We start from the raw sequence: 19,316 nt of genomic DNA, 5'->3' as shown, positions 1-19,316 counted from the left end.
CATACCAGCTCACCTAAATGTTTATTCTCCTTAATGTAACCCCGAGATTCATAATCAAAATTATGATCGAAATGCATACTGTAAGATTCCATGGGTAACGGCAGTTAGTGCAAGTTAATTTTTACTTTTCATGGGCGATTTTCATGAGACAAAAAAGAACACAAAAAACGAATGCCGCTAGATTTCTGTTTGTGTAGCTTTTTTTCCACACTAAATTTCGAAGACACATTGACACCGTTAACAAGTTTACGGATTATTGAAATCCGTCCAGCTGCTCTCCTTTTATTTACTGCATGGCTTCTTCAGAGTAAACGGGTTTCTAAAGTTGAACTTGACAGACTGGCAATTTCCGTAGCAGCATTACTAGTGAACAAGAAAACACAAAGCAAAAAGTAAGTCCAAAGGTTTTAACGTGTGAACGTTTTTTTACCGGTTATTACGACCCCGTGATTACTGAAATTATTAAAAGTGGACACACAAATTATTGCTGCTTCCACGGTTGTCTATTTAATTTTTGAGTGGTTGGAACAGTTAGTTGTTAACGCGCTGAATAAAGTGTGGAGGGCGTTTTATCTAAGCTTTACCGATTCGTTTTTAAAAACCGTAAAAGCTACACTAGAGCAGTGTGTGCCCGTGGGTTACACGCCCAATTAGATAAAATATGTTGGGCTAGTTGTCACAATTAGCCAAATAATATTATTACATTTGTTAGTTTTAGTTATTTAAGAAGAACCATATACGTAGTTCTAATAAGAACATTGCTGAGCGTCATCGAAACCCACCAGATCAAATAATGTTTAAAATATTTGGAGCTCGTGGGAAGACGTTATCACTCGTGCAGTGGGTGCAAGAGTGAAGGTGCGAAAACGGGAATAATCTGGATTATCATCCGCGCTGTTTATAATTTTACCGATATAGTGGTTTTCGATGACACTCAGTAACTTTAAAAATAAACCCATATGTTCCTATCACTGAAAAAAAAAGTACTTAAAATATTTTAGGCAACTATTCGACTTATCGTGAAGAGTACCCTTATACTATGGCCTATAGCCGTACAACACCCATACACAAAATGCGTCACTGTAGCTTTACGACTTTTTCAAAGCCAAATTGTAAAACAAAATAAACCCCCTGGTTATCGCTCAGGGTAAGTTACACATTTATAAAGCTCGGCTTTACAGGAAGGGCATAGTACAGATGGAAGCCACCTGCAATCAGTAAACATTCCTAAAAAGGCCCATTAATTTTTTTGACAGTCTGGTTGGGACACCCGTGTCAGAACAAAATTAATTTCAGGCGAAAATGTTTTTTTTTTTATTTTACTTTAGAGCAATATTGGCGACGCGAGACGCGATTTAGGTGGTAGCAACCTCCTTTCTTCTTGTTTTCTCTCTCGTTATTTCGGGCACGTGGAGGAGAGGTGGATCGGCTTCGCCTTCACGTTGAGATCGAAAGAGCGAACGACCGAGATGATCGTTTGAGACGTTTTGTGTGTTCTCATCTTTTTCGTTTGTCGTCTCCTGTTTTTCAAAAATGTGTAACATCAACCAGCTCGCCTGCCTACTCACTTTATCTTCGAACGTGATGGTAATTCCGGAATGACACATGACGTCATTAACTTTGCCCGCGCAGAATTTCAAATATATCTCTCGGCGCCAATATTGCTCTAAACATTTTTTTTTCGCAAAAATCTATTTTTTATGTGCTTGTCACAATTAGACTTAAAAAAAACTTTTTTTAGGGGTGCTTTAAAGCTATTTCAGACCAGTAGAATATGTGGCAGATTAACTCTATGATTTATATTTGATATCCTGTCTTGAAAGTTTTCAACATGTATGCGTTTTATTTATTTCAGATCGACCTTTTTCAGTGGCATTAAAAAATAAAACAAAATGGTTGCCATAGGGCAACCCTAACACCGTGCAGCGAGCGTAGAGCAAAAACGGTGCCTCAGACAAATATGACTCTATACCGCCCTTTTTTTTTTATCGTCGCGACAAATGTTGCCTCTTATCTCATACATTTTATTCAAATTTTGTTCTTTGTCTAGTTTATATAGGTGGAGTTTTAGAAGACTGTTTTACATTTGCCATCGGTTGAGTCGGTTCCTGATACGATCCTTAAACGACAGACGCAAAACGAGTTCGCTTCGATCGCAAAGAAAAACAGATAGTTTGCACGCCAAAAGAGCGCGGAAATTCTAGAAAGATGAACGAGAGGAATGGTATTTGCGTATTTCAGAAGCGGCGAGTAAAACGTTCGCTAAAGCAAATCGTGATAAACGACAATTACAAAACATATAAATAAAAGAGGCCTAGGCTAATATTCGCGAAAGATAAATATATTGTAATAGAGAAAGAAAAGGAGGAGCAGAAGGTGAGGATGAGCCAGCGCCCGAAGCAAAAAAATTCGCCTGGGCAACCTCCGCAACACTCTCCCCACAGTCATTCATCGTGCATTGTAAAACAATAAACCACCTCAGATGTAGTGAACGTCAGTACGCTCTTTAACATCAGAGCTCCTTCCTATCCCCAATTTCGCTCCGGAGCTTTCCAAGGAACGCACAGCTGCCATCACCATAGCGCATTTGAAAGCCAGCACATCTAAGCACCGCCCTCCCCTCCCTCCACACACGCACATCACCGCTCAACCCTGTCAAGCACCGCAAGCGAGACATTTTCAGTGGTTCTTCCGAAGTCGGCGATCACGTCAGGATTCACAGCCACTGGGAAGACTTCCATAAGCTGCGAAACGCCGTGTTTTTTTCTTCAAGACACAGCGCTTCGCAGGTTTGATAATCATGAGGTCAACATCAACTCTTGCGATGGTTTCACAACCATTGTTTCGAAAGCATTCGACAAACCTGAGAGCCGGAAGCAACAAGCAAAGGCAAGCTGTCCCGCCGCTGTCAAACACAATCTGAGTCAACCACGAGCTCTATCGAAGTCGTCCTTCGTCTCTGTCGACGCCTCGATGAACAGGTGGCCGAGAGCAACAAGATCTGACGCCTTTTTGAAGGATTGCCTCGGAAGCACTTCTCAGTTGTAGCCCGGCAAAACCCCTACACCGTACGGTGTCAAATATCAGAATGCAAAACGCATAAAGAAATGCAGAGCTATCGTATCTGAAAAGCGCCTTCTGAACGCCTCCCCGAGGTTTCCCTAAACACGGTCGGGACCACGAACCTCCCAGAACCGATCCGCACCATCATCCTGAGGAGCTACGACGATATCTCAGTCAACTACGCATGACTGCGTTCACCTCCGGGAAAGCCATCAAGAGAAACCATAAACAAGTTGTACAAAATTAACTGTGTCCCGCTTTCCAGCCTTCCAGTTCTTCGTGCTCGTACACGCCTACACCGCCCCAATCTCAGACGTGTTCCCCTCTCTGCTGTATACGGCCGGCGCAGCATCGCTACAAAGGTGGTTTCATTTGAAATCGAACATGCTTGTCGGGGTGAGTCTTTCAATTGAAAAGAAAAAAAAATATGTATGTTATAGCCTTATGTCTGTAAAAAAACAAAACTTTTTCTCATTAAGAAAAAAAATTCGCTGCACAAAATGCATTGATTGGAGCAGGGTGAAAATCTGTTTTTTACCCCGTAACTTTTCTGCCCAGTTCTGTAGGTTGATATGAATACGGAAAGCATACAAAACTGCCAGTAATTGTTTTTGAACGCTTGTTTACCATGCCGTCTATGTTTTAGTCAAAGAAAACTATCTTATTATTTTTCTTAAGTCAGACAAAAAATGCCGAACATCGTCTCTTTGACAACCCGGTTGCATATTCAGAGCCTTGTATCTCAAGAGTCATTGTATTTGTTTCTTACCAAAAACCATGCAGGTGCAGTCCTATACATCGGCTATCGACCGGCGTAAGTTTATTATATTTTAGTTTCACGGAATATTTTATATTAAATGTGAAATATCGTCCAAAATTAGGTTGACCAATATTTTGAACCCGCTTCATAAAAAGGAAAATCATTTTTGTCCCTTTTAATTACATTTTTTATTGCTTCCGATCATATAAAGTATCAATTAGCTTGACGCGATTTACCCCTTTTTTGTTGTATCTTCACTAGAAGTTAGAAATCGCAACCACGCTCTCGAAACGGCCATACGTAGTTTCCGGAAGTCGACTTTGCTGCAAAAGGTTTGCTGCTTAGTTTCCTGTTAAAGTGCAGCGGGCAAATTTATGCTGATTTTGAACACTCGAGCTTGGCTACATGTTGCATTTTCCTAATTTTGTAATGATCGCTTCTGACATTCCTTAGTCCGATCGTTAGCGGTGCAGTGGATGTTCCATTATCCGATGTCTAAAGCCAGGAAAAAAATGGTTGAGAAAACGGAGCGAGCTCTTCATGTAGGCAAACTGGGGTCATATTTGTTTGCGCTATACACGGCTTCTAAGGTACGTACAACACGCCTAGCCTCTCGCGCTATAGGCCCCTCTCACCCGTCCCCGCACCCGGCAAGGGCCGCCAATCCATGGTGTGTCTTGTCGCGTGCGATCGAATAACCATGTAAGCTCCTGGTCTTTATCGTTAGTATGCGCAGTAAATATATAATATCGCATACCCTTCTTTAAGAAGGAAATGCAGTTTACAAAAAAAAAATCGGGGAAAGCACACATAGTTTACATAAAGCGAAGACAATTTTTTTTAGAGAACAGAAATACCAATTGCCGATAAATAGTCACTTTTAATAATTAAGGCTAATATATAATATTAAGGATGCACCTGTACAACAATAATTTGCTGTGCGTTGAATGGTCTAGTTCACAACGAACGTAATATACACTGTTGAAACTTTCAGCGACGGCATCGGCTTGCCACTGCGGAGACGATCGAGCGCGGGGGCGAGCTGAATTTTGCACCGCAGCGGTCGGATGCAGACGAAAAGATTAACAGCGTGGAAAGTCGAGACGTACAGAACGAAAGCCGGAACCAAAGTGAGTTAGTGGTGAACCCGAGAAGGTGGTCCTTCTGTTTGAACGAGTGTGTGCAGTTAAAATAAACATCATCTTAGGATTATATTTTCTGACATAAACGAACGCCCTCACTGACTGCGAAAACAGTGAGTTGCAGATACATACTTATGACGCTCCTGACGAAATACCTTACCAATCAGTCGCCGTACCTTGGCGCACAGTAGTTGCCATCCTCCTGCCACCCTTATTTTTTATCGTTAAGGAACTTAATCCGGATCAGCATTTTCCCCCAACCTCCGACCTCATAGAATGCTTCTAAGTAATTTACTAAGGGCATTACTGTTTCGTACGCTAGCGTCGCCTCGTTACAGTACGAAAATGTTAAGTTTATATCTACGCCACAAACGACTCCTAACAGCAGCAAACGCTTCCATTTGGAAGTCATGAAGTCACACTGCCGCCGTTCGGAGAACACAACGTAGTTTTGCTGGCTAAGGATGCGCCATGTATGGCAACTTGCCTCCATCTCACTAAAAACCACACAAGTGGCATTGCAGGCATCACCAACCTAACAACATATACCGATCAACGGCAAGCTTTGACTCATCTTTTGATGACAAAAAAAAACAGTTTGTTTGACTTCCAAACGGCTTCCCTTGCACCAACATTCCTAGTGAAACATACCACAGACACCGGTAACGACGTCTTATTGAAGAGGACAGTACTAAGTCGACCTTACAGAATCTCTCTTGAAGAGGGAACAGTTATAGTCTGACACATCACGTATATGCTTCACAGGAAAGTCATTGAGCCATCATGAAGCTCCAGGTCTGCCCTGTTTTCCTGGTCAAAAACACGCAGGTTTTGGCTGTTTTCCGCAGATTATCGACGCCTAAATAATGTAACCATAAAGGATGTTTATTCCCTAGCCCGAATTGACGATACGCTTTATGCTCTTGATTCCTGTAGCCCAAGCTGATAAACCTAGAACGTTTCAACGTAATGCCCTTCGGACTTTACATTGATCCCGCAACGGTCGAACGGATGATGAATACGCTCCACCGTAGTCTTACCTGGAATGTCTGCTTGTGCTACCTTGGCTACATTGTGAAATTGTCCATGACATTTGATCAACGAATGCACTGTCTCCGACAAGTTCTGGGTTGTTTTAGCACCGCTACGTTGCAGCTAAATCTAAAGAAGTGCGTGTTTGCAGCAAGACAAAGATTCTGGGCAAGGTGATCAGTGCAGACGGCATCTGTCCTTAACATGCAAAAAATCAGGTGATATATGGCCTTCCCCAACCTAATGTCCAGAAATACGTTTATGCTTTTCTTGGTTCTTGCAGACATTTAAAAAAATTCATACCAGGTTTTCACAGCTTGCGGAATCTCTTAACAGATCACTTTCTCAGAAAGCCACGTGTGAATGCGGCCCCGCACAAAACTGAACCTTCGTGTGTCTCAAACTTGCCCTAACGCGCCTGTTCAATTGCCTACTCATTTTCTCCCGGGTGCCAGCACCGCGTAACGCACGGACGCCGGTGGACACGGACATGAAGCTGTCGTCGCGCAAACTGTTCACTGCACAGAGCGTATCATCGCTTACGTTAGTTGCACTCTCAATAAATGCGAGAAACTATACCATCCCGGAACGCATATGTCTTGCGGTCGTTTAGGCGATCTGGAAATTTTGCCCTTATATTCGCGGTGGCCTCTTCCGCATTGTCACAGACCATCACGCCTTTCGTTGAACTGCAACTCCTAAGAAGCCACAAGGCCCCCTCGAATGTCGGTCCTTAAAGTTGCAAGACTATGATTTCACTATGGTATAAAAATCGGACAAGTACATTCAATAGAGTCATTCATTGTGGATTGTTAAGCGACATAAAAGCATCTCAAAATGTAAATCCCAAGGAGCCAGAAATAACGTCTCTATGGTGGCCGGACGAGTTGAGAGTAAGTGAAAGTTACATATCTTACTTGATCTCAGTTAAATTTCATTTGTGAGGCCCGGTTTTGTTCGGGGTGTTTTTCTATCCTCAACGCAACGTTTATGATCGACGAAAAATGAGCTCCACCGTGAGCAGTTAACGACACTTGGTGACTGGTATTGAGAGCGAGCAGCGTAATGCTCCCAAAACCACCAATAAACTTCTTCCTCGTCTACAGTCCGGTAGGCATGTTGAGAACTTACTGTTTACTCATGCTGATATCTCTGGACGTCCAGGCAGGCATCTGTCATTAAGGAAGATCTCTTTTTATCTTTGAGCGGAAGGACCTCCTCGGCTTGGACCCACACCAAATGAGCCTCGCCTTGATGGCCATCTCCGCCAATGAAGCGCCAAATGCAAGAGTACGTCATGTAAGGAGCTTATGATAAAACAGAAAAGGTAAGTGATCATCGATAAATGTAAGGAAGAGTTAAAATTGAAACTGCAATGAGTTCCACTGCCTTCGTCAGAGAGCGAGATAAAGTAGGTTCTCGAGCCATAGGCACAATCAAGCACATTAAATAATGAAAGATGGCGATATTCGGAGCTTGATGAGACTGCAACATTGACACGAATCGTAATACTGGTTCTAGAAGAACATTGCTCTGTTGACAAAGTGGCACGGATGCTTATGACTTATGAGGAAAACACTATGGTGGTTCTCTATGAACACGCTCCTGTATGTCTGCAGTGTAAATCCATCGGTCGTATTTGTAGACCAAGAGCTGAGGGTAGGGGTATGTCATTGCGAACTGCATAACTACGCAAGCTTCAAGGCTGCTGGAGAATGCATGCCAACAGCTGACAAAAACGAACTCTTCATGAACATAAGGGAGACAGACAAGAATGATTATAGTCCTCTGAGGGCTTCTTTAATAGGTAGAGGCAAGAGGAGGTGTTACAAATTTAGCCATGAAGAAACCTCATGTTATTGCTGTTTACAAAATAAAAAAAGCGCAAGCTCAATACAGGAATTGCAAGCAGGCCCTGAAAGTGTCATCCCAAACAGCATTTTCAAAGACCAAAAAAACAGCCCATACAAATCTCAAAGATCGTAGATGATGAGATAAAGGATGGCAGGATGTTTAAAAAAGCTAAGCTGATCTCAACAGAACAGCACACATTTGCAGATTTCTGAGGTTCTAATGAAAACTTCTCGATAGAGCAAAAAGCGCAAACAAGTATTGAACTCCAAAAGCAGAGAGGAAAATTTAAATACAATGATCGGATGAAAACCATCGTAATCCGATCTGAAATTAACGCTACACGATTGGATCAATTTGCGGAACCACCCAGATAAGTCAATTTAATATTTCTAAAGTAAAAGTCCGTGCAATCAGTTGAGCTATTAAACAGTACTATTTTTTGTACTGACAACAGAAAGAATAAAACGAACTCGGGTCGAAGGACAACGAACATGTTCGTCATCCTTCGTCCCGAGTTTGTTTTATTGTTTCTGTTACCAGTCAATTTTACGAACTCGCTTTTCAGCTAATGTAATTTTTTCGCTTGCTAGAGAAGTACGACTGTAGAATGTGACCCTTCAAAAGCCCAGAGTAAAAAAAAACACTTTCTGCTAACGGTGCGTCAGTCAACTCATAAGATATATTCATTGACCAGCAATTAATTACCCTGCTGACTGCGCAATTAAAAAAATTCGAATCGTAGGATGTGCAGTGTACTTGAAGGCACAGACGCTGGTAGGCATTTGGTCGCTTACGTTCTTATCCTAAACGTATCTTGGCGTATAGTTATTGTGTATGTGTAAAACAAAGCGATCCAATGAAAATCGTGTTCAATCAAGTATGAATACATGCGGATAGAAAGATATGAAATATAATTTTCCTTTGAGATTTTATCTGCGTGCTGCATTAGATTTAACGTTCACAGATCGTGCCATGATATACACACACTTCCAAGGGTCGTCCTAAGGACGGTTAGATAATCTGCGTTTCTCGCTCAGTTTCCAATGTGCTTCACGATTGTATTATGATACCAGTATTTTTGTACCGTCATTGCATATCGATGGTAAATGTAGGCTTGAGTAAAACTCTAGTAAAGCAGATGTCACCGTCGTGGTGGATTTTAAATATGAATGAAGGGCGTTGTTTAAAGCCATCTGGAAAACGACGGCTTTAAACAACGCGAAGGGAATTTAATCAAAGAACTGAAACATACAACATATCGGTTGTGCCCGAAACAGGAATTCTTTAAGCTTCAAATAAAATACTGCTATCAAAACCTCTTCATTTACTATATTTTGAAAAAAAAGCCTAGGGAAGGTGCTTGACTGATGATGGGTTGTGTCTGTACTAACTTAAGTGCCCTCAACACGGGCAGTATATAAACGAAACCGAAGAGCTGAATTAACAGCTTGAAGAACATGACATGAGGCGTTTGAGGGCGCTGTTGCCAGAACACCAACTCTCCGAACAATTGAGGCAGAAGAACCGACAATAAGATACATTCACGCGGAAATTTATACGCCAGACACAAATTTCTTGGTCGTTTACGAACAGTGAGAGTCTTGATTGATGAAAAGGATAGCGTCTTTTTTCAGCTAAATCATGAAATGAGCTTTCTCGTGAAGCTAATAACACCATAAATGTCTTGAAATATGTGCTAGGGCAAATAGTTTTATAAGTAATTAAATAAAAAGATGGCCGCCTTTTTTGGCTACCAAAGTAAGAATATTGACCTTCCAATTGATATGAATTTAGACACCTCGCCCATGAAATAGGTAGTACGTTTAAAAATTTGAAGGTGATTTTCACGAAGCGTATTTGGACTAAACATGTGAATTACATCCTTTCTGAACACGCGTGTACCAATGCTATACTACACAGACTTCGTGAAATCGTTCCCACTGGAGTTAAGTGGCTGGTATATAGCTCCTATTTGTATGCCATGTAAACTACGTCAATTTAGTGTTGTTTTTAACAACCAAAACTAATCTTGAAAGACGATTTTTACTTTAGAAAAGAGTGATAAAAACCATGTGCGGCGTGCCTTCTAGTCATCGTACTAGCCAACGTTTTGAGAAGCTGGGTGTTTTAAAAATGTTTAAATACCATGAAGTTTCTCTTTTTAAATACCCTGAACTTTCTCTCGGATATCTATGTCGTACAGGCATCAGGCACAAATTATGACCTTCAGATAATTAAAATGAACCTTGCCAACATTAATAAACACGATTGCGGTCTATAAACTTGATATCAATTCTTGTAGCACACGTAAGATAAGGTAATATTTTGTTTTATAAAAATAAACTTATTTAGTGTATCGCATATTCAGTATATTTTTGTTTTTATTTCTTCATTTTACTGTTTTCTAAGTATTTGGATTATATAATGTGTTGTGGATGTTCTTCGCAACTGTTGTGTACCTGTGGGGGTCTGAGGCCAGTCAAGCTGTTTGGTCAGTTGTTTTCCTCTGCTCCTGTGACACTTTTTATTGTAAATGAAGCTATTATTATTACTGGAATCATCTGCAACCAACACGACCATCAAAGATGATGTAACCCACTTTCCTGAACTCATGTGCAGTGATAATAATTTCTAGTTTGTTTCTTGTCACTTATGCGTATTCTAATTATATTTCTCTTATGTATCGTTAGAGATTTTTTAAGTTTGTATTGCTGTCATGTTTAATTATTTTTTATTTAATGCATTTTTGTTTTATGTACTCCCTGCCTTACGGATATTTTGAATAATTAAATATAACAAATGTTTGCTCAATCACCCAGCTCTACGCACCATAGGCCAAGCGAAATTTAAAAAAAAAATGTATTAAAACAAAGGCGCAACGAAGACCTCATTGTTGATAGAACTTAGTCAAATATCGTTAAAATAAAGAGCCCAAACGTTTCAGGCCCGGACGGACTGTCAGCATTTTTTACAGGAAGTAGAAAAAATAACTTCCCCCAACTCTTACTGTGTTCAATGAGTCATCCGAAAAAGGCATTTTAACACGCTCATTTTAAAGAGCACAAACGGTACTATTCCGAAGTCAAAATACCAGAACAAGCTGCAGGTTGAAGGCAAGAGGTAAATTAGCGTTCTCAATTGTGACTATAAGTTATTTGCCTAGCAACTTGCTGGTCGATTCCAAAGTCCACAAAATCAACTAGAACAGTAGGTGACCACCAAACCTGTTCCCTAAAAAGAAGGGAAATGCAAACAAGCCTACGGATTGTACGGTCTATACTGGAGATATACCAAAGAACCCTCGAAACAGTTGTGAATTTACAAACTGACCTTGCTAATTCCTTTTACAGAGCCGACAGTCCTTTCTTTTTTGAATTCTCATATATAATTACACAGCCAAAAATATTGTTAAGGGCGTGCAACATTGTTACCATGACATTGTTACGAATGACAAATGTTGAGGCGGCAAATAACTGGGGAACTAAACGTTTAATAAGGCGAGCTTGTGCCGAAAACGAAATCGAAGATTAGCGTCGCAGGCGACGATGTCGGCGAAACAGCAGGATCGAACGCTTGGGTGAGACTGACTCCGCTCGCCAGGCGGAGTCCCTTATGCACCCGCGTAGTTTTCATGAACACTCGGCGTAGAAGTTTCGGCGCGTAGAACATTCCGAACTCGATCAAACCACAATGTTCTCGAACTTGCGAGAACGCCAAGTTGGAAGAATAAAGAAAAGAACATTCGGCTGACTGGAATGGAACCGACAACTTCCGCGCGACAGTCAAGCGTGATAACATTTGCATTTGGCCATGCGCTCGCTCGGCGACGCGCGTGGCAATATATCAACAAAATAATATTTACGAAACACTCTCATGATTTCTTCAAGTTTAAGAATCGGTGCGTCAATAATGACCACTTTGGTCACTCCTCTTCGACATTGATTTCAAGCCCCTCTGGAGACACATCGTAAGCAACAGATTCGTGCGCGGCTCTTGCCTCTGGTTTTGAGGTGAAGATCCATGCTTATGCCGACGACCTTGTGATTGTGCGCGCGGATAAACACAACATAGAAGAAGCAATGCAGTGCAATTCGGAGTTTTGTGCTTGTTCTGGTGCGGCTGTCAACAAGTAAAATACGTTTTGGCTCCTGGTGTGCGAAGAGGGAAACAACACCATTCATATCTGAAGACGTCATAATTTACGAGTACCAGGGAGAGGTATGGACATTCCCAAATCAATATCGGATAACGTCGGAATGAGTGTGAGTGCGGCTCTTTGCGAAAGGAAGATGATATACCCTTTAATATTTTGCCGAGTTTCAGTATGTAATGTCCTAGTTGTAAAAATTAACGCACCTGCTCAGATCACGTATTACTGAAGGATGACGTCTAATATGTTTCATAGAATTTACGTGACACTCTTTTGGATGTCATTTAATGAACTGATGCTAAAATAAAAATTTCGTCAATCTGGTAAAAGTGGGGGTGGGGGTTGGTTTGTGTTATAACCAATTTTCTTACTGCAGGTAATAGTTTAATGAGAGTTCATTCAACAACCAAAACACCCGTTCATGAAACATTGCAAAAATTAATGTGTTACAAAAAACTGAACCAGAGATCCAAATAGATTACACGGACAACATAACGGTCTAACATTTTATAAGAACGCAGCCGACACCCTCTATCTCTTAAGAGTTCGACTTAATGAATTTTTTTTTCTTGCCCGAGAAAGAGTTTAGTAAAACAAGTTTTGATCTCGCTCCCACCTCCGTTGCGTCGTTCATGCCGTTTTAAACCACAGCATAAACGTCATCTGGGCCTAATGAAAGGGTTGAGTGAATGTCGACACAACCAATATTCAAGACTCTCTCCTTTTAATTTTATTCAAGCACTGAGCCAATGGAAAAATAGATCGAATCCCGAGGTATTAAAAAACTATGGCCAATCGACTCCAGGCATTGTGAGACAACTGAACCGTTTACGCATGTTTTTGTTTTATGTGTTAATGTAAGTTATTTTCTGCTGAGAAGTTTTAAAAAGAAAGCTGAAAAAGGATTTCATAGATGAAGAAATACTTTTTCGCCACTTAATTTTTTTATGACCACCTGAATAGCATGCTTGGTACACTTGAGGTCCCATGCTTTAGTGCTTTGATCATACTTTTTTTTTTACGTTTTTTTTGTATTCGCTGCACCTTGCTCCCTTATAATATATTGGTGACAACGCGTCAGGAAAGTACTAAAACGTGTTTAAAGTGCGATGACGATCACCATTCTCAATCTGCGTCATGTGCCGGCCCCAATGCAGCTGAGTGTAGTGGCGACCGGTTGTATATGGCCATATGGTCGATCAGAGCTTGTATGTTGTGCTGCACCCATAATTCGCGACAATGCCAGTAAAGAAACAGTGATGGGCTAGAGGGGTTTATGCCACAGGGTTTTGTCCTAAAATTGGCAGGAATATGCCCCTTTCTTTAAAGAACAATCAATATGATTATTAGCGGTCAAGCAAACACCAACGATACCGAACAAAACACTTGTTGGAAACTGCTGCAACTGAAGCGCTAATAGTAGCACTAAGGAGGTACGAAGGAGGAATATTAGATTCTCAAGGTAAATTTGTGTTTGAAATATCCCCGAGAAGGGTGAAATTAAATAAACAAGACAAAATATAAAATACACGATCCCGAAAGGACTTGATCTCAGCACATCGCACACATTGTCGCGAGAAAGCGAGGCTCCAGACCATTCTACCACGATGTAGATTATTTACTTCCTTGCAAGGGGTGATTGCACAAGTCTCTTTATATTACAAACGCACTGCATGATTTTGACACTTTTGCATGGTGCACAGATGGTGCGCATTTCGAAAAGTACATTGCACATGCCGGGCCAATCGGGCTTGGACTCCAGTGTAGAAAACATACTTTCCACTTGCTTGATTCGGATAAAAAAAATAAAGAAACGAATTTTTTTTACACTGACGCCGGCACGCTTGACTGCCCAGAGTGCTCGCCTTAGGCTGCAAAGTTCCTAAAGAAAAAACATATCGTATGGGACACAGTCATCACTGATCACGTTCAAGAGACGTATCCCACACGACATATGTTCAATTGATTTCTCAACGAGTGCTGGAGGACGTGTAGGAAATACAGCGTCCCAGCCAAGTATAAAAACATACATAAGTGGTTTTGCTTGTTTTCAGTAAAGATACTCAGTCACCTCTGGCAGATCTCTGCCTTTTCCTCTAAGGCACACCTTGGCAGGCAAGGTATTGGCGAGTAATTTGAGGAAGCAAGCTTATACTGAGGAAGGAGTACGCAAACAATTTAGTTGCTTCAGCACATTGTTACAACCTTGACAAACGACTCTCGGATATAAGGGTGTAGGGAAAATACTGATCAACAAGTCTCGACAAAGCTTTGTCCTATTCACCCTGGACAGCTACTCTAAACAAACGGGCAGACGAAAACTCAGGTCATCCAAGACATCACCTTGAAAACCAAAGAGCTTTCCTGACTCGTCGCCTCACGAGGACAAGGAAAGGCGGCAAGTGAGGTGGCAGTCTAGTATGAATAAGCGCGCGTAAGAAGGTGTGCTCTTGATCGTGCAGAAACATAAAGCTTGACACCAGCTGCCTCACAAACGAATCTGTCAACCGCTAACCTATGCCACGCAGACGATAAAAAATAATAACTAGCCTCCTCGGTTTGAGACTCGATCTTGACATAAAAGTAGCAAACACTGGATGACGTTCGTACGGGCACAGTGTATTGTTTGCTGAACGTATAATACTCTTGTGGCGAGAAACAGATTGCATACCGTCACTCGGAAAAATATTGACAAATCACGCCTATTTCAAAGAAAATGGTTCCTCTCCAGGCCGGGGGCGACTCCCGACTAATTGGAATTATAAAATCGATAAATTTCAAGCGGCACGCCAAGGTACTTGCAAGGCACGCAATCCAGCACACGTTTTTGAACACTGAAGGCGTTGTGGTCAACGCTTGATGGCAAAGCTAGCGGCCCTTGTTCGAGTTTATGGCAGCCCGGTTGCCCCACACAGGTGATTGGGAAAAGTAATCGTGCCACTGACACGTCGCTAATCCATAATAAAAGAAGAAAAGAGGAAACTCTTTTTTTTTCCTTACCGAAAGCTTCGATCTAGTTCTTTTTGCAGATGCTTAGAAAAAAAAATCTCTCAATATAAATTGAAAAAAAAAAATAAGGGCGACATAATGCATTCTCGTTTTAGGATGATCGAGCATGAATCGGCTGTGCCCACTCCTTGCATACGATAAGCTTTGAGGTGCCTCCTTAAAAGGCAATTTTGACTCTTCAAAATGAAATTGCAAACTTTCACGCATTTTAAAACATTGAAAATAACGTAATTCCTAACAAGTTAAAATGACTTGTCGAAATCCAATTGCAGTATATCAACTTAGCCCACGACACGTCGCATGGTTCGAAGACTTTGAGCACAAACTTCATCTTGGTTGTAATTGATCTGCCTTGAATCCTACAGGTCCATAGGTTTAAATAGGCTCACAGGCCACGCTCAGAAATCACCGTTTTATACTTCTCACGAAAATTTTTTGATCAGTGTTACACAACGCAATTGGTTGAAGGTTAGTAACCTTGCATAGGTTCTGCACATCGTCACTTATAAAAGTGTGAACAGTGTATGCTCGAGTAAAGAACTGCGACAGCGTTTCCCATTGATGCGTTTAGCAAACTAGTTCTAATAAAGAACATAACAATGCATTCTTATACCTCTTTCAAAGACCAGCGTCTAGCCCATCGGATCCTGGTGTTTTCGAGTTTGGCATACCTGCAGATGTTACAATCGGTTGTTTGTGGTGTACTTAAAAATCTTTTGGCCATGTCGGCTGATGAAGTTTCTATGTATATAGTTTTGCCATTATTGTTTCTTGCGATATTATTAACAAAAACTGTACGCATTGCTCGTCAAGTGCGCGAATAGCATTCATTTCGGTCATATTTACAGCCACTTTGTCCCATTTCGACGAGAGAAATGGCGCTTTCGTTATCGAAGAGAGGACGCATTATGCGTATGTCATTTTGGAATCGCAGTGGGACTCGACTCAGCCGATCAAAAATGCAAAACATCTTACTAGAAATTCCTCTTAAAAGTAACAGTATCACGGAAACTTCGTCTTTACACTTCATCATTTTGAATTTTCCGGAGACAAGAACTCTGCAGATTTGTTCGGTCTTTGTCGTGTCGTCTGTGTATTTTGACCTTACTCACCTGACATTCTCCACAAGGCAAGCCGTTCGGCAAAAAATGCTTAGTCCAGGTAGGTTGACCATTATCGTTATTCTTCGTACATGTGTATGAGCATTTAGAAAAACTATGAAGCTGAAATGGAACAGTTTCACAAAATTTTAATAAAAATACATTATCACATGTAAACGTAACCAATGAGTCAATAATTAGAAATCATTGAACTTACAAAGTTTAGAATGCAGGATGTAATTTAATTATACATATAGCGTCTACACAGGTCAATTAGATGCACTAGTGCATATTTATGTAACCGAAATTCTACAACAAATTTGAAACTTTTTTTTGACTGATGAGTTTAATTGTTTTAAGAATAATAAAGCTGGGATAGTTTATTTTAGTTGTAAGACCTGTACCCAGAAGTGGTTTTCTAGAACTAAGACACTACAGGAATAAAAAAAAACTGAATTTTTATCTTAGCCACTTTTCAAGTGATTATACGAAAATCCGCTCAAACGGGGAAGAACGTGTGAATGATTGTTCTAAAACGCCTCATTGTAAAAAAAAACAAAAAAAAATATGGCGGGAACTTGTATTTTTATCTTGCGTATCCATCCGAGAAAAGCACCCCGTAGAGCCAAAGGTATGTAGGTTCCATGGTATATTGCGGCGGCCGAGGTTCTTTTTTTTTCTCTAAAGGCCCAGTCACACTGAGGCAAGAGTTGGACAACCCTATCCGGCAACACGAGGAAATCGTGTTGCCAGCGACCCTGTCGCATCAAGGCAACAACAGTCGGGCAACATGTTGCTGCCACCCGGCAACCGTGTTGGCCGATTTGTTGTCCGACAACCCTGTCACACCGCGCTGACTGCGGGAACAACACGCGGAATACTCCGCCCTCTTGATTTTATACCTTCGTTCGTGTGCGGCGCGGCGTTGCTGGAAATGTGACTTTACACAATGCTAGCGCGTGCGAAGAGCCGGAAATTACCACGGGACGGCATCAACCAGTGACTGTGATTAGAAAACTTGGCATGAGGTCTATACTGTAACCCTTATTTTACCAAAATGTTCTTTATTTTCTGACAAAGTGGATAGCCCTAACCAAGGAAATTGAGATCGCTGATATATATTCTGGATCTACGCCACCTTATGAAGTGTTTCTGTCCGGTTCTTTCTTTCGTGCAATCCCTACTTCTGCGGTGAAATTGAGTTTTTGCTGGCAGTAGCCCAAAACGTTTTTCGAAGCCTTGTGTTGAGCTAACTGACAGTGCTTAAAAACTGCGACACAGACAGGATCGGCCTTCATAACAATCGGTGGAATGAATATCTTCAACGCTGTTTATTTGCCTACCGGCTGGTATGTGATCGATTCATTCCCCAAAACGTCCTGGGTACTGATGAAACAAATCAGGTGTCTGATAGCGGCCGTTTCCAAATTCCGAGCACCAACAATCATGATCAAAGTGGTCGTTTCTATGTTTCGACTTTTTAATCCAATTGCCTTTCCTGGATTAGTATTAATATGCTTTATTAGCGGGTGAGTAGGCATGACATTTTATTTCATAACACTAATGTGAACTGGTTTGGCATTTCTAATTTTAACACCAGTCTGAACGTTCACGACCATAGCTTGACCATTTCGACAATTGCTTTCCTAATTACGCAATAAAAACATTCCTCAAATTATTTTACCTGCACGCCAGCCCTAATTATTGTTAAATAACGTTTTCCACGACTTTATTTGAGTAAGACGTTATTGATGCGGCACTAGGTAAGTCATCGAAGCTATTTGTGTTGTCGGGTTGCCGGCCCGAAATTCGCTCCGCCAGCGATCAGGGCAACAAGCGTTGTGCAATACAAGCTGCTGTTTTTGTTGCCGAAAGCTATCATACCGAGGCAACACTTTCGTTGACGTCCATGTTGTGCTGTTGTTTGCGCGATGTGACAGGTTTGTCGGACAACACGGGGAGCGAGCAACAAGTTTCCCGACTGTTGGACAACGTGCTGTGTTGCTGTTGCCATCGTCTTGCCTCAATGTGGCGGGGCCTTAGGCATTTTGGTGGCGATACCAAAGGTCCTGTTCACTTTGAATTGTTAAGAGATTTTCACCACGGTACTTTTGCCTCTATTTCGGCCCTCTTTATTGGTTTATGGTACTGTGAAACCTGTCTCGGACACTTAGCATTCCTAGAAGGTCTGGGAAGACGCCAATAAGAAATAGTGTATGTCTAACTGCAAAAAAAAAAAAAAAATAATTTCAGTGTTTTTTTTAGTTATTACTCTAGCGAAATCCGTGTTCCTGATGCAAAAGCTAGGCCAGATGACGATCGCTAATCAACCAAGTTAACTGTTCATTCGATTCGTTTTTCATTCGTGGTCTCCCTGGTATAAAAGTGACCATCTGGCTTTAGTTATCTGTAAATGTTAGTTCTCTGTCATTTACATATCTTAAGGTATTACTCTTCATGAGGTTATGCAAAGAAAACATACCGAGCGTTGTTTCACACGATATCTCGTTTTAGAAAGCAGTAAAACAGTTTAAGAATAAAATTACAGTTCGCTGGTGTTGTGTCTAAAATAGTAAATTTTCCTTGTCTAAGCTTTTCTTTATCAGCGACGAGGGAAAACGTTATATGTAATACTACAGAAATATCAAAACGAGTATAATTAAGCGTTTTAATATACAGGTCATTCAACTTAAAGAGCTTAAATAGAGGAAAAAAATGCAGCTCCACAATCACTTGCCTAGAACTAAAAGAAGAACAAATAAGGAGCAATACAGCTTGTTTAAAACATTGGAATGACCCATTGATGCTTCAGCTCATTCTTGAGCCGGTCCTTGAAGCAGAATTTGCCAGACCGTTTTACCTAATTTGCTACCAGTCCAAGATATTCATGCTTTTCAGCTAGGTCAGGCGCTTACCGTGGCGCCAGAGCTGGAGCATACCGTCGTTATAAAATCTCCAAGACCCCGACTGCATCTTTCTGCTTCCTGTTTCGGTGGTTGGGCTGCAAAATATATACATTTTACTTTAGTAAAGTGGTTAGTTGGGCGAGTTGGTAATGATTGAACATGGTTAAAATTGCGCGCAAATAGAAAGGAACAGAGAAGACGGAAGAGAGAAGAGACAAGCGCAAACTCACAACTCGATGTATTGAAGGAAGAAAAAAGAACAGCCCTCGGTATCAGCTCGAGCCGAGGCCACACTCGCAC

General features: G+C 41.2%; 1 long non-coding RNA gene across 1 annotated transcript; it reads right to left on the bottom strand.

Moving 5' to 3' along the window:
• Nucleotides 1–276: 276 nt before the first annotated feature.
• LOC121833430 lies at nucleotides 277–19,098 on the bottom strand. The gene is made up of 3 exons (XR_006076706.1): nucleotides 19,026–19,098; nucleotides 16,123–16,233; nucleotides 277–363 (listed from the first exon to the last, which is right to left on the bottom strand). It is a non-coding gene; the product is annotated as an uncharacterized LOC121833430 (long non-coding RNA).
• Between the last annotated feature and the right edge of the window lie 218 nt (nucleotides 19,099–19,316).

This window comes from Ixodes scapularis, unplaced genomic scaffold (genome assembly GCF_016920785.2).
Source record: "Ixodes scapularis isolate PalLabHiFi unplaced genomic scaffold, ASM1692078v2 PGA_scaffold8__174_contigs__length_109621045, whole genome shotgun sequence".
Lineage (NCBI taxonomy): Eukaryota > Metazoa > Arthropoda > Arachnida > Ixodida > Ixodidae > Ixodes > Ixodes scapularis.
This window is presented reverse-complemented; position numbering and strand designations above follow the sequence as displayed.